The sequence below is a fragment of the Nicotiana tabacum genome, chromosome 20 (genome assembly GCF_000715075.1).
Source record: "Nicotiana tabacum cultivar K326 chromosome 20, ASM71507v2, whole genome shotgun sequence".
Lineage (NCBI taxonomy): Eukaryota > Viridiplantae > Streptophyta > Magnoliopsida > Solanales > Solanaceae > Nicotiana > Nicotiana tabacum.
In genome coordinates this window covers 93487481-93502344 of record NC_134099.1, presented here as the reverse complement: position 1 = coordinate 93502344, position 14864 = coordinate 93487481, and positions in this window count along the sequence as shown.

The following is a 14864-nucleotide window of genomic DNA, read 5'->3' as shown; positions in this document are numbered from 1 at the left end:
GTAAATGGGTAATCGGGTTTTGGTCCGAATTTTGGGTTTGGACCAAGTGGGCTCGGGTGTTGACTTTTGTTGACTTTTTCAATAATGACCTAAATTGAATTCTTTGCAATCATGGGTAGTTCCTAAGGTTTTATTTGAATCATTTGGTCGGTAATTTTCTAGATTCTATTGGTTGCTCGTTTGATAGGAAAAGCCGTGGTTGAACTTTGAGGTTACCGTTAGAGCGATGTAAGTGTTATGGATAACCTTGGCTTGAGGTATTAGGATTTAATTGTCTATTTACTATGTGTTTGAATATTGGGTACAACATATATGTGAGGTGACGAGTACCTATACGTTGTTATCGGGTCATAACATGCGTGTGTGTCTTATTCTTGTAATTGTTGCTTTCCTTGATCATATTATCCATGCTTACACTAGTTAATTGTTATGTTGATCATTCTATCATATTTACGGACTTTGGTATTGATTGAGTATTGACTCGAAGTTGAGGTTGGTATTGTGAAACCAAATGTTGACGTAAGACTTGTTTTTGTTATTTCTATCTTCCTATTGTTATTGTTCATTATTTGGCGAGGGAGAGTATTAATGCACAAAGGGTGATGCCGTGCTATATTTTGTGAGTGTTAACGCACAAAGGGTGATGCCGTGCATTTTCTTTTACTGGGCTTGCTTGTTTATTTGTTCAAGGTATCTCGGTTGATCAAGTTCTTATTACTGCTATGACTCTTTATCTTGTGATCCCTTCGGCATGTCCCCCTCCCGATATTACTTGTCTCGTTCTTTCATTGTTGTTATTAGTACATATACTATTAAATTGCACAGGTTTATTTGTAAGTGTCTTGTCTTTGCATCGTCACTATTTTATCGAGGTTAGGATCGAACTTACCATTACATGGGGTCGGTTATACCGATACTGCACTCTACACTTCCTGTGCAAATTTTGTATTGGTCCCAGTTTATCGAGAGGTATAGCAGCTCGGGCCGGGCCACCGGAGACTCAAGATAGATCTGTCGGCATTCACAGACCTTGAATTCCGTGTCTATCTCTTCTATTTTACTGTTTCTTTCGTTCAAACAATTGTATTTCTTTCATACTTGTTGTAAATCCTAGAATGTTCGTGAATTGTGACTCCAGATCCGGGTAGTAGTACATATATTGAGGTTGTTTTAAATTTTCGCATTCATCTTAACTCGTTATAGCTTATTTGCTATTAATTACTGAAATGTCTAAGAATTGACTTAATGATTCTCTAACATTGGCGTGCCTAGCAAGTGAAATGTTAGGCGCCATCACGGTCCCGATGGTGGAAATTTCGGATCGTGACAAGTAGAGATACTAGTTTAGTATATAGACACTTTAGTCCTCTATAAGTTTTGATATATATTCTCGCTGATTACAAATTAGTCCCTTAATTAGTACAACTTTGGCTCGATAGGTCCTGTTAGGGTACGGGTGGGCCTCGGTCGGTTCGGTTCGGTTATGAATCAGTTTAGCATATCGGTTATCGATTTACAAATTTGATAAACCGATAACCAAACTGATAAGATATCGGTTATCAGTTAATCGATTAACGATTATTATCGGTTCGATTTACCCGATAAGATAACTCAATCTAGAGTTAAGCAAAAAAGAGAAGAAAATTCACTGGAGTTAAGCAAAAAAGAGAAGAATTCGCATATAGTATACTACCTATTTTTACGTTCTGTCTAATGGCCACAACTGGAATAGTACTAATTCTTCAAAAATAGTTTCCCAGATACATTAATAATAATACAAAGTAGTAGCAATTTCACCTTAAAATTAACAAGTCCAAACAAATAGTACTAACAGTTCAAATTCAAGTTAACAAGACAACAACTACTCAATCCTTATAGGCTTCACCAAATAAATTGGATGTTGTTTGTCAAATGCCTAACCTGAAAAAAGAAACCATAGAGCAAAAGCTTGATCTGTGCATGGGCAATACTAACACAGAAATAAAAAACACCTAGAAGGCAAGAAAATGTTGTCCTATTGTCAAAGCTCAGTGTACTGTACAAAACAATAATGTTCAAAAATATACCCGAAATTGACGAAGATTGTTGATTAAGAATTGATAAGAGCGAAGAGAAATTGGTAGTAGGTATAGGCTGCACAACATGAGCTCACAAAATTAAGAAACGAAAATAAAAAAAATAAAGAATCATTAACAGGAAAAAATACCAATATGAAGATAAATTTTGTTATAGAAATTAAAAGCCTAATGTATAAGACTAAAGACTTACGCTAGGAGTAACTAGTAAGGTCTATGAAGAATGAAGATGAAACAACCGAAGAGTTCGGTTGAGAAAGAATAGGAGAGAATGAACAGAAGCCTAGCATATGTATATACTTAAGGCTAAAGTCGTAATTTTATTAATTCTTATTGGGTTATCGGTTAACCCATTAACAAAATTGGCAAATCGAGCACCGAACCGATAACCCAATAGTGAAGAAATTCTAAACCGTTACCTAACTGTTAACCCAATAACCCGATACCGATAACCCAATAAACAATTAATGATTCAGATTATCGGTTTTACCCAATATATAGAGTGGTTATGACATTTTGTCTTCTGGTGATGACAGAGAATAATATATTCCCTTGTAATTAGCCATTAACGGACATGAATGAGAATTATCTATTTTTGCCCTGCCTTAGTATCTTAGCAGTAGCTTCTTCTCTCTTTTTTGGTTTCCAAATCTAACCACTGCATCATTGATCGAATCGATTAAGGTTTGTTGAGAAAATAAAGAGCACTTAGATTTACATCTCTTTTTATCTGAGAACAAAAACGGTTTTCCATGGGTTTTGTCTTCTATGAACATCAAAATTATGATTTCGTCCGCGTAATTAAATGAATAAAAGTACATAAAGCGGATTTACTTTGGCTGATGTTACCATGTCTGATATTTCAATTGAGGATTTATAAATGGCGGAATTTTGTAGATTTTTTTTACTTCCATGTGGTTGGGCTTCAGACCGGCTATGCTTAGTATATAACTTTTAACTTGTGGGTAAAGTAGTATGTGTTGGATGATGTAGAATGGAAAACTGCAAACCTCTACAGTGCAGTTAATATTGGAGAATCTCATTAGTTTGATTTTCCTGCTGTAAATACCTAGTATTGAAGGATGATATTTAGTAGATTTATCTAACTTATGTTAGGATTTACAACTGGTGTGAAATTGTTTTTGATTAGTGTGCCTAGTTGTTCAACCGTTGGTACTAAGATTAAAATGGGGTTAGAATTTTCTTAAGTTCTAACGAATGAATAGCTTTTGTTTGAGTGAACTGAAACAAACTGAAGCTATACTAAGTAGTGCAGTTACCAAGAGGAAATGTATATTATGGTGGCTGGTGTTTACAGTGTGAGCTGAAATTTTGTAAGTAACTAACATTAAAGGACAATTTGTGTAGATATTTGAAAATTTCAAGTGGTTACTTTTATTAGGATTTACAATTAAGGTTAATTTGCATCTAATTCTTAATAGGTTTTGACTAACAAATATGGTTGTTCAGTCTAAAATGAACTTACGACAATTAAAATTTGGAAGATGCGATGAATGAATAAGTATCTACTAAAAATTGAAATGAAATGGAATGGATTTAGATGACCGATATAGTGGATCCCAACTATTTATGATTAAGCATAGTTGATTGTTTTGGTGAATGAACTAGGATATTTGTTTGATAGTTACGGAGACCTGCTCAAGCTACAACAAGGGCTGTGTGAAAACATATGCCTACATTTAACCTCTGATTCAATCTTCCGTACGGTGATGTAAGATTTGCACACAAAATTTGATGTCATTCAGAGTATTTTAAATATGATTCGGCGCGTTTGGAGCGAGTTGGAAGAACTTGAAGTTCATAAGTTGATTCTATTTGGTTTTGGGTTGTGATTCTTAGTTTTGATATTGTTTTCCATCCAGGCCTGGGTCGCAGGTGCGAGAGGCAAGCCGCAGAAGCGGGCTCGCAGTTGCAGTGCGCTTTCCGCAGGTGCACCTAAAGCTGGGTTGGGTGTTTTTCGCAAAAGCAGACCATTGTCCGCAGAAGCGGCTCCGCAGATGCGCCTAGGATCCGCAGAAGCGAGAAGAGCTGGGGCAATGAGGTTCATTTAAGCCGAGACTTTGGCCATTTTTGACTCATTTCTTTCATTTCTTGGGGCGATTTTGGATCTTCTTGGAGAGGAGTTTCATCTAGCTATTGAAGGTAAGTAGTTTCTATCCAATGTAAGTTAAATACATGGATTATGCGTAGATTTAACATGTAAAATTATGGGTTTAGTTGAAAAAAAGCCTAGGTTTTCATAAAAATAGGATTTAACCACGAAAATGATTATGGAATTGGGTAAAATTATATATTTGAGTTCATGAGGTTATGGTTAACAATTATCTTCGAACATTTACAGAATCCGGGCACGTGGATCCGGAGATAAATTTTAGGATTCTTCCAATTAGGGGTGGGTAATAGTTAAATTATGAGTTTTAGAGTATTTATTGACTTATTTATATAATATTTGGCTAGTTTTGGGTTGTTTGGCACCAAGTTGAAGATTTATAGCGTATTTGTGGATCGGAAGTGAGTTGGAAAACGAGGTAAGTCTCTTTCCTAACCTCGTAAGAGGGAACTCGTCCCCTTAGGTGTATTTTTGTTGTAAATTACTTGTGTGGGGAGCTACATGCCCACTAGGTGACGATAGCTCGTGCGTAGCCATATTCCATGAGATGTCCGGGTAGTCTTAGATTTACATCATGCTTTAATTGTACTATCATATTTGTTACGCATATTAATTATCTTAAATAGAGCTGAGACTAGAGATTTTAAAGTTCAAAACCTCCAAGTTAGATTTCCTATTTTGGGGAAAGAATTGAAGAATATTTAATAACTCTGAGAAATCCATATCCTCTCGCGTCGCAAGTACTTCTACGAGCGACGTAAACTTCTTTATTCTCATGAGAGCGGGCCGTTCGCCTCGGCCATGTAATAGATGCATCTATGATTCGTGTCGTTCGACCCTCGGCAGTGCACACAGTATATTTCTGGATCAGACCGTATGACCTCGGCATAAATCATGCGTGATAATACTCGGGGCCTGATTACACATGATATTATGTTATGGCATGAGAGGTATAATTTGTTTATTGACCGAACGTGATTTGGAACTAGTGTCACGACCCAAACCGATGAGCCGCGACGGGCACCTGGTACCTTACTCAATCAAGTGTCAATGTAATGTATCTTTTGTATCATACTATCATAGGTAAATAAAATGAAAAGGCTGATGTGAGATAACTAGAACGAAACATGAGGGAACACTCGACATAGGATGACCCAACATGTAATACAAATTTATACGTATGACATACGGGCCTATAAGGCCAAAATGATCACTCGTACACTGAACATAGGTCGACAAGGCCATACAATCTTTCATATACATGATATATGTCTACAAGCCTCTAAGAGTAGGTCGATACCATAAAGGTCGGGATAGGGCCCCGCCATACTAATACATGACCAAATCATACTGACCAAATAAACAACTCCGGAGCAAATGGAGCGCACCAACACCTTCTAGTGAGATGATAGCCTACTTGGAGGATCTCGACCTGTCTATCGGGACCTGTGGGCATAAAATACAGCATCCCTAAGCAAAAGGGACGTCAGTACAAATAATATACTAAGTATGTAAGGAATGAAAATCAATAAACAATAGACATGAGAGAAACATGGAGTAAAAGACTCAACATGTAAGTCTAAATAACTCTGTGAATCATTAATATTTATAATGCCATGCACATGCGTATAAATGTCATACCATGCGGGTATATGCGTTCATAACATCATCAAGCCTCTGAAGGCATCCCATCATATCATCTCGGCCACTGTGAGCAAATCATCAATATATACCAGTTGATTAGGTGGTGGTGGGTATATAACGCCGTAACATTTTCCCACATCCCATATACATATATATATAATGTCATCTGGTCATGGGTCAATGTACATGTATAAATGAATGTAATGCATGAGAAGTACGTCAATAAAATCTCTCGGAACGTCATAAGACCATTATGCCTCTGCTAAACTTTATCAACTCACGTATTTTCTAAGACCCATGAACAAATGATAGAATAATAGGACACATGGGGAATGAAGAACATAGGCACCCCCAACATTTCTATAAATAGAGTCATTTATGAAAGTTGTGAATTTGCTCGTTTCGTTTGTATCATTTGGATCATGCTAAAAAGAAAGAAGGGATAGTCTTAACATACCTGAGCTGATTCTCTTGACATTCTCTTTAACACACGTTAATTGCGACAAAACACGTAATGATGGGTTGAAGTAGGAAAAAATTCGTATGATATTCTTGAGAAAGATTATACCGTGCTCCATTAGAATTGCAAATCCCGTTGCTATTACATTATGCAGTCTCGTATGAATTATGAGACTTTCACCCGATAGCTTAGCAAACATAATCATCTCACTTCTTAGTGATATGGGAAAATCTTTTATAATTATTGGTTCATAAGAGCTTTTGGGTGAAGTTACATCCATTGCCTTCTAAACATATGCATTTTAATGATTTATGTTGGTGTCTTTATCAAAGAAAGTGGGCCCCACTTTAGGATGACTTAGCCACCAGAATCATCAACATGTGCCACCTATCTACTTAGCAAAAGAGTTATAATTTAGGTCTTTGATCCTTGTTCCACTTGCTGCCACGTGGCACTTTAAGCTTATCTAATAATCTTCATTAATTATCCATCAATCTCTTAGTTAACTTGTTAATTCCCCCACTAATTTAATAATGAATCAATTACCCACATAATTAAGAATATCTCAAATTACTTAAAATACTACTCAATTTTATCACACTTTATACATCTTACTATCATGGTCATGTGGTACCTTTTATGACACTAGTCCATAAATACAGGGTATTATATCTTGGACCGTATTTTATCTCAAAATGTCAAACTTCGATGAAACTCATTTCTTCGATTTGCTTACCCTCTCACCTTCACAAATTTAATTATCACTTGTTTGAAATAGCATAATACTTATAATCCCAAAATAATCTCATTCACGAACTTACACCGATTAACTTACGACGAAACTTTAACGTACGAAAATGCGGAAGGTAACATCTCATTTCGGAGCTTTCATAAATTTACTTATGGCGTACTTTCACATAAGAAAATATGGGGTGTAACAACTAGTATATGTTGGATGGAGACATGGGATTTATTATTAGTTAGGGAATCATTTATTCACTGCTTGTTATTGTGTTATTATTATTATTCCCATGTTCCATACATGTTTAGAATTTATGTATTTTAATGTTGGCTCATAGTAAGTATCGATGTCGATCCCTCATCACTACTTCTTCGAGGTTAGACTGGATACTTACTGGGTACATGTTGTTTATGTACTCATGCTACACTTCTGCACTAATCGTACAGGATCTGAGGCAGGTGCATCTGGCAGTCTACCCGACACGTACCCCCGATACCCAAGGCTTTGTGGTGAGCTGCTTGCCGAGTTCGTTCTGCAGCACTCGAAGCCTCTCTTTGCATTTACTTTCTGTCTACTCTTTTTCTTAGAGTAATTTAGTGTTTTGTATATTATACTAGCAGCTCATAAACTTGTGACACCAGGTCTAGGTAATATACTAGTAGACGTTTGATGGTTTTTGAGTATTTATTTCACCACACTCGTTCTTGCATTTATTTACGCTTTATTTTATTAAATTTTTTACTTTTTACTTACTTAATAAATAAAAATTAACTATTTTAAAATTCTTAAAAAGAATAAAGACATGGCTAGTTCACCGTTGGCTTGCCTAGCGACGGTGTTGGGCGCCATCACGACTTAAAGAAGAAATTGGGTCGTGACAATATGGTATCAGAGCAATAGGTTCGCGTAGGTCTGAAAATTTATGAGCAGGCTAAATAGAGTCTTGCGAATCAGTGTGGAGACCTCCGTACTTACCTTCGAGAGGCTATAGGGTGTTAGGAAACTACTCTTTCTTCATCTTCTATTGTGCAGTTGATGTTGTGCTAAGTTTCTTTCTCTTATTCTATCATAGATGGCAAGAACGCGCACGACGGATGTACCCGACCAGGGAGGAGCTATTCCCCCTATTGCTAGAGGTCGAGACAGAGGCCGAAGAAGGGCACCAGCATGTGGTAGAGGATGAGGATGTCCCATAGTTGCTCCAGTTGTGCCACCAGTGGATCCTGTGGAGGATCCTGCTATTGAGGAGCAAGGCAAGGTACCTGCAGCGGAGCCAGTACCAGTGGATTTCATGTCCGTATCGGGATTCCACGAGGTCATGGGCCGTATGATGCGGTTCATGGATTCTATGACTCAGGCTGGTTTATTTCCAATAGACCAACCACATCTTAGGCGGGAGGAAGAGCACAAACCCCTAGCACTCAGGCTCCTATGGATGTAGCTTCCATATATTAGACCGTAGGTGCACTACCCATGGGCGGAGCCCAGCCAGTTGCAGCAGCTATACCTGAGTCCAGACCAGCTGCGGCCGGCGAGCTGCAGAAGCTATTGGATAGATGTACTAGGCTATATTCTCCAGTATTTAGAGGTGAGCGACATGAGGACCCCCAGGACTTTATTGATCGATGCAGGGATAGACTGACTGCACAACATGAGGACATTGAAGTCCCACGGTGTGGAATTTACCACTTTCCAGCTGGAGGGTAGGGCCCATAGATGGTGGCAGTCCTATATTCTTGACAGACCTGTAGGTTCTCCTCCCTTGACCTGGGACCAGTTCACACGTATCGTTCTGGATAGATATATTTCACCCTCTCAGAGGGAAGAGTTGCGGTTATAGTTCGAACAACTCTAGTAGGGTCAGATGTCAGTGACCGACTATGAGGTGAGGTTCTCTAAGTTGTCTCGCCATGCACTTATGATACTCCCCACCAATGCAGAGAGAGTGTGGGGGTTTGTTGCAGGTTTACACTCAGGTATTCAGGCCACTATGGCCCGAGAGGTTGAGGTGGGGACTTCTTACAAGATGGTTGTAGAGATAGCTCGGATGATCAAGGGTGTTCATTAGCAGAGCCAAGAGCAGATGCCGTGGGACAAGCGACTTCATTATTCGGGAGGGTTCAGTGGTGCTCCGTCTGGGGGGAGAGGCCAGTTTGTGAGGGGTTGGTCTAGCAAGCCTACATATCCAAAACCGCTGCCTCCTCGAGGTGCTCTAGTGCGGGCCTATGTCAGTTCCATTCCAGAGAGCTCCTATTGTCATTCAGCTATTCAGGCTTCCTCCATTGGGTATTCAGGTCATTAGGGTCAATCTTCATGTTAGCAGCCCACCGCTTTGAGGGGTTGTTACGAGTGCGGGGATCTTGTCCACATGAAGAGGTTTTGCTCCAGGCTTTGGGGCAAGGCAGTGCAGCAGGATCATCAACCAATGATTACAGCACCAGCTGCCGCACCAGCCGTTCGGCTGCCTAGAGGCTGGGGATAGATGGGTATGGGCCGTCCTAGAGGTGGAGGACAGTCAGGTGCATGCCAGTCAGTTGGCGCTCCAGCTAGGTTTTATGCTTTCCTATCTAGACCAGATGTAGTGGCCTCAGATGTCGTGATCACATGTATTATTTATATCTGCAGTAGGGATGCTTCGGTACTATTTGATCTAGGGTCTATGTATTCATATGATTATATCGGTTTGCTCATTTCATAGGTGTTCCTCGCGAGTCCTTGGATACTCCTGTATATGTGTCCACGCTAGTGGGCGATTCTGTTATTATGGAATGAGTCTATCAGTCCCGTATCGTGATTTTCTATGGTTATGAGACTGGAGCGGACCTTCTGTTGCTTGATATAATTGACTTTGAGGTCAACCTGGGCATGTATTGGTTGTCTCCATATCATGCCATCCTTGATTGCCATGCCAAGACTGTTACCTTTGTGATGCCAAAGTTGCCTAGATTAGAGTAGAGGGGTTCGTTCGTTAGTGAACCTAATCAGATTATCTCTTTTATGAAGGCTCGACACATGGTCGAGAAGGGTTATTTGTCTTATCTAGCTTATATTCAGTATACGACTGTAGAGACTTCGACAATAAGAGGAGGAATTACAATATGTGAACAACTTCCAAGGGAAAAGAAACAACAATCAAGGCCCGAATCAACAACAATGGCGACCACAAGGAAATAAAGGGAATTGGAATTCAAATAATCAAGGTAATTGGAATAATCAAAACAACCAAGGGAATTGGAACAATCAATGCAATCAAGGAAATTGGAATGATCAAAATAACCAAGGCAATTGGAGTGGCAATAATCAAGGCTATTGGGGAGGCAACAACCAAAGAGGGTGAAACAACAACAACAACCGGGGGTCAGATTTTCAAAGGCCCCCGATGTATCAACAACCGAGAAACCCACCTACCTATCCTTCCCAAGGTCCAAGTTCTTCAAACAATGAGATGGGCCGAATAGAGAACATGTTCAAACAAATGATGGAGAAGAATGATGACTCTGATGCTCAATTAGCCTCTCATAACACTTCAATTCACAATTTGGAACATCAATTGGGGCAAATCTCGCAAGCTTTGAACACTCGTCCTAAGGTGGCACTACCAAGTGATATGGTGGTGAACCCAAAAGGTGGGAACAACAAGGGAGATTCCATGGCCATTACTATAAGGAGTGAAAAAGGTAGGCATGCAACCACCTCAAACCAAAAGAAAATTATGGGTGATGAGCAAATGGTACAACAAGATGAGATCCCGAAAAATGAAGTGCAAGCAAATGATGAGGTGATAATTAATATTGATGAAAACATAGAGGAGACTCATAGGAAGTGAACCCGTCTAGGGAACACATTGTTGACATACCGGAACCGCTAGTGCCAAAGGCTAAGGCACCAATGCCAAGGCTTCCTCCTCCATACACTCAAAGGCTTTCCAAGCAAAATGGTGAGAACCAATTCAAAAAGGTCATTAAAATGATGAAGAGTCTATCCATCAACGTGCCATTAGTTGAGGCTTTGGAGAAAATGCCAGGTTATGCAAAGTTCATGAAGGACTTGGTGACAAACAAGAGATCGATGAATTGTGAAACTATAAAGAGTACTCATCAAGTGAGTGCAATTGTGCACTCAATGACTCCCAAATTGGAAGATCCCGGCACTTTCACAATCCCTTGTACCATTGGGAGTGCCGAATTTGCTAAATCTTTATGTGATCTTGGGGCAAGTATCAACTTGATGCCCTACTCGATTTTTAAAACTTTGGGGATTGGGCAACAAAGACCCACATCTATGAGATTGCAAATGGCGGTGCTACAAAAGAGGAAGAAAGCTATTGGATGAACGTTGGCGGATACTCGGAAGATAAGCCCCGCATTTTGCATACACAAGATCAACTTGGAGGAAGGTGCGAAACCATCTATTGAATATCAAAAGAGACTCAATTAAGCCGTGCAAAAGGTTTTCAAAAAGGAGGTGATCAAGTAGTTGGATGTCGGGGTTGTGCACCCCATTTCTGATAGTTTGTGGACTTCTCTAGTTCAATGTGTCCCAAAGAGAGGCGGCATGACGGTGGTCACCAATGGCAAGAATGAGTTGATTCCTACAAGAACGATGATCGCGCGGAGAGTGTGTATGGACTATCGCAAGCATAACAAAGTCACAAGGAAGAATCATTTCCCACTTTCCTTCCTTGATCAAATGCTTGATAGGTTGGCCGACCGTGCTTTCTATCATTTAATTGTTGAGTATTCTTGCTATAATGAAATTCTTATTGCTCTGGAGGATCAAGAGAAGATTACTTTCACATTTTCTTATGGTACTTTCGCATACTCGCGGATGCCATTTGGGTTGTACAATGCATCAGTGACTTTTCAAAAGTGTATGATGGTTATCATTACAGACATGGTGGAGGATTTTCTTGAAATCTTCATGGATGAATTTTCTATGGTTGGGGATTCTTTTGATGATTGGCAAGATGTGAAGAAACAAATTTGGTGCTTAATTGGGAGAAATGTCATTTCATGGTTGAGGAAGGCATTGTCCTTGGCCACAAGATCACAAAGAATGGCATTGAGGTCGACAAGGCAAAGATCGAGGTGATTTCTAAACTTCCACACCCAACTTCGGTCAAAGGCATGTGGAGTTTCTTAGACCACGCGGGATTTTACCGGCGGTTCATCAAGGACTTCTCCAAAGTGGTAAACCCATTTTGCAAGCTCTTGGAGAAATATGCCAAGTTCTATTTCAATGATGATTACATGAGAGCCTTTGAGTTGCTATAGCTCAAGTTGACTACTACTCACATCATTATCGCATCAAATTGGAGCTTGCCTTTTGAGCTCATGTGTGATGCAAGTGATGTAGCGGTGGGTGTAGTTTTTGGGCAACGAATTAATAAGATCTTTCATCTAGTTTATTATGAAAGCAATACCATGAATGGGGATCAAGTCAACTACACCGTCATGGAGAAGAGATTCTTGCCATTGTGTTTGCTATGGAAAAGTTCCTCCCGTACTTGATGGGTGCAAAAGGGATTGTTCATACGGATCATGCGACACTTTGCTATCTCATGAGCAAGAAAGATTCTAAAGCTCATTTGATAAGATGGGTACTTCTAGTGAAAGAGTTTGACATTGACATCCAAGATCAGAAAGGAAGTGAAAATCAAGTGGCGGACCACTGGTCACGTTTGGAAGAGGAGAGGAGGTCGCATGATGGCCTTGAAATCAATGACTCTTTCCGCGATGAGCAACTTTTGGCTATATCTATGAAGGAGATGCCTTGGTTCAAGGATTTGCCAAATTATCTTGTAAGTGGAATCATTTCGGTTGAGTTCTCTTCAAGCCAAAGGAAGAAGCTCAAACGGGAATGTCAAGACTACTATTGGGATGAACCATACCTTTTTTCATATTTGCACGTAAGAAGTGACTAGAAGATGTGTACCAGAGGAGTAGCAAAGTGAAATTCTTGGGGCTTGTCACTCTTCGCCTTATGGTGGTCACCATGGTGGAGCAAGAACGACGACCAAAGTCTTAAGTTGCGGTTTCTATTAGACCACTCTCTACAAAGATGCAAGTGAGCTTGTCAAGAGTTGTGATGAATACAAAGGGCCAGTAGAATCTCGAAGAAAAATAAAATGCCTCTCACCACCATTTTAGAGATAGATATTTTCGATTTGAAGGGTATTGATTTCATGGGTCCGTTTATGAGCTCTTGTGGACCATCCTACATTCTAGTCATGGTTGATTATGTGTCTAAATGGGTTGAGGCCGTTGCTTTGCCCAACAATGAAGCGAGGAGTGTGGTGGCATTTTTGAAGAAGAACATCTTTATAAAATTTGGTACTCCAAGGGCTATCATAGGTGATGGGGTTTCGCATTTTTGAAACAAGGATTTCGACACCTTACTCACCAAGTATGGTGTTACTCACAAAGTTACGACCCCCTATCATCCTCAAGAAAGTGGTCAAGTGGAAGTCTCCAACCTGGAGATAAATAGTATTTTGTCAAAGACATTGAATGCCAACCGGACGGATTGGTCAAGGAAATATGATAATGCTTTATAGGCTTAGAGGATGGGTTACAAAACATCAATTAGGATGTCTCCATACCGGTTGGTGTTCGAAAAGGCTTGTCATCTTCCGGTGGAACTTGAGCATAAGGCCATGTGGGCTTTAAAGAAGTTGAACCTTGAATGGGATGTCGCCGCTAACTTAAGGGTGTCACAATTAAATGAGCTAGATGAGTTTCGGTACCATGAAAATACAAGTTCATCCTTATACAAGGAGAAAATGAAGTACCCCATGACAAGTATATTCGAAACAAGGAGTTTAAAGAAGGTGATCTTGTGTTGTTATTCAATTCTCAGTTACGGATGTTTCCGGAAAAGTTGAAATCTAAATGGAGTGGCCCATTTGAGGTTGGTGGGGGTGACACCCTTTGGTGCATTGGACTTGAAAAATAAGAATGATGAGGTGTTCAGAGTCAATGGACACCGGGTGAAGCACTATCTTGGGAACATTGATGATGGCCATGTCGTGGCAGTTCTTCATTTCAAGTGATTGGTAATCTGCGTCGTGCCGCGATGTTAAATCAGGCGCTTCTTGGAAGTCAACCCATGTGTCTTTTTTTCCTTCTTCTTTATATAGGTTTTATTTTGTGCTAATTGGTTTTGAAGTGTATGCAGGAATGAGTGTGCTTTGCAGGAACTGTGCCTAGATTTTTTTTCTATACATGGAAAATCTGCGACCGCAAAAATTTGAGTGCTACAGCAGAGTGGACTCTGCGGCCGCACAACTGGAAAGTCAAAAGCGCACACTCTGTGAAGTTTGTCTGTCAGAAAAAAGGCCATTCTGCGGCAGCACAAAATTCTGCTGCCACACTCAATAATGTGTGGACCACAGAATCTTCGAAGGGTAAATTGGTATCAAGTATAGGAGTGCGCCACACATGAAATTGTGCGGACCGCACTCATCTTTATAACCCTTGCCAAAATATATTATGTATAAATAGAAGGCCTTATTATCCTGTTCAAACTTTACACACTCTGTATATTCACAAAAGGCAAAAACACAGTACTTTCATCTGAATCAAGCTTCTAATACTCATTTCATCATCTTAATCTCTTCCTTGCATCACCACATTACTGGTATGTTCAATTCATCCTTAAATTTTTTATTTTTTCTTAGTATTTGTTCATATTTGGTTATTTTGAGCCCTAATTGTAAAATTCATCTTCATGTTGAGCATTAACGCATCAGGCAACTTCCTAATTGCTAATTGGGGTATGGGTAACTAGTTTACTATGTCTAAATTGCCATTA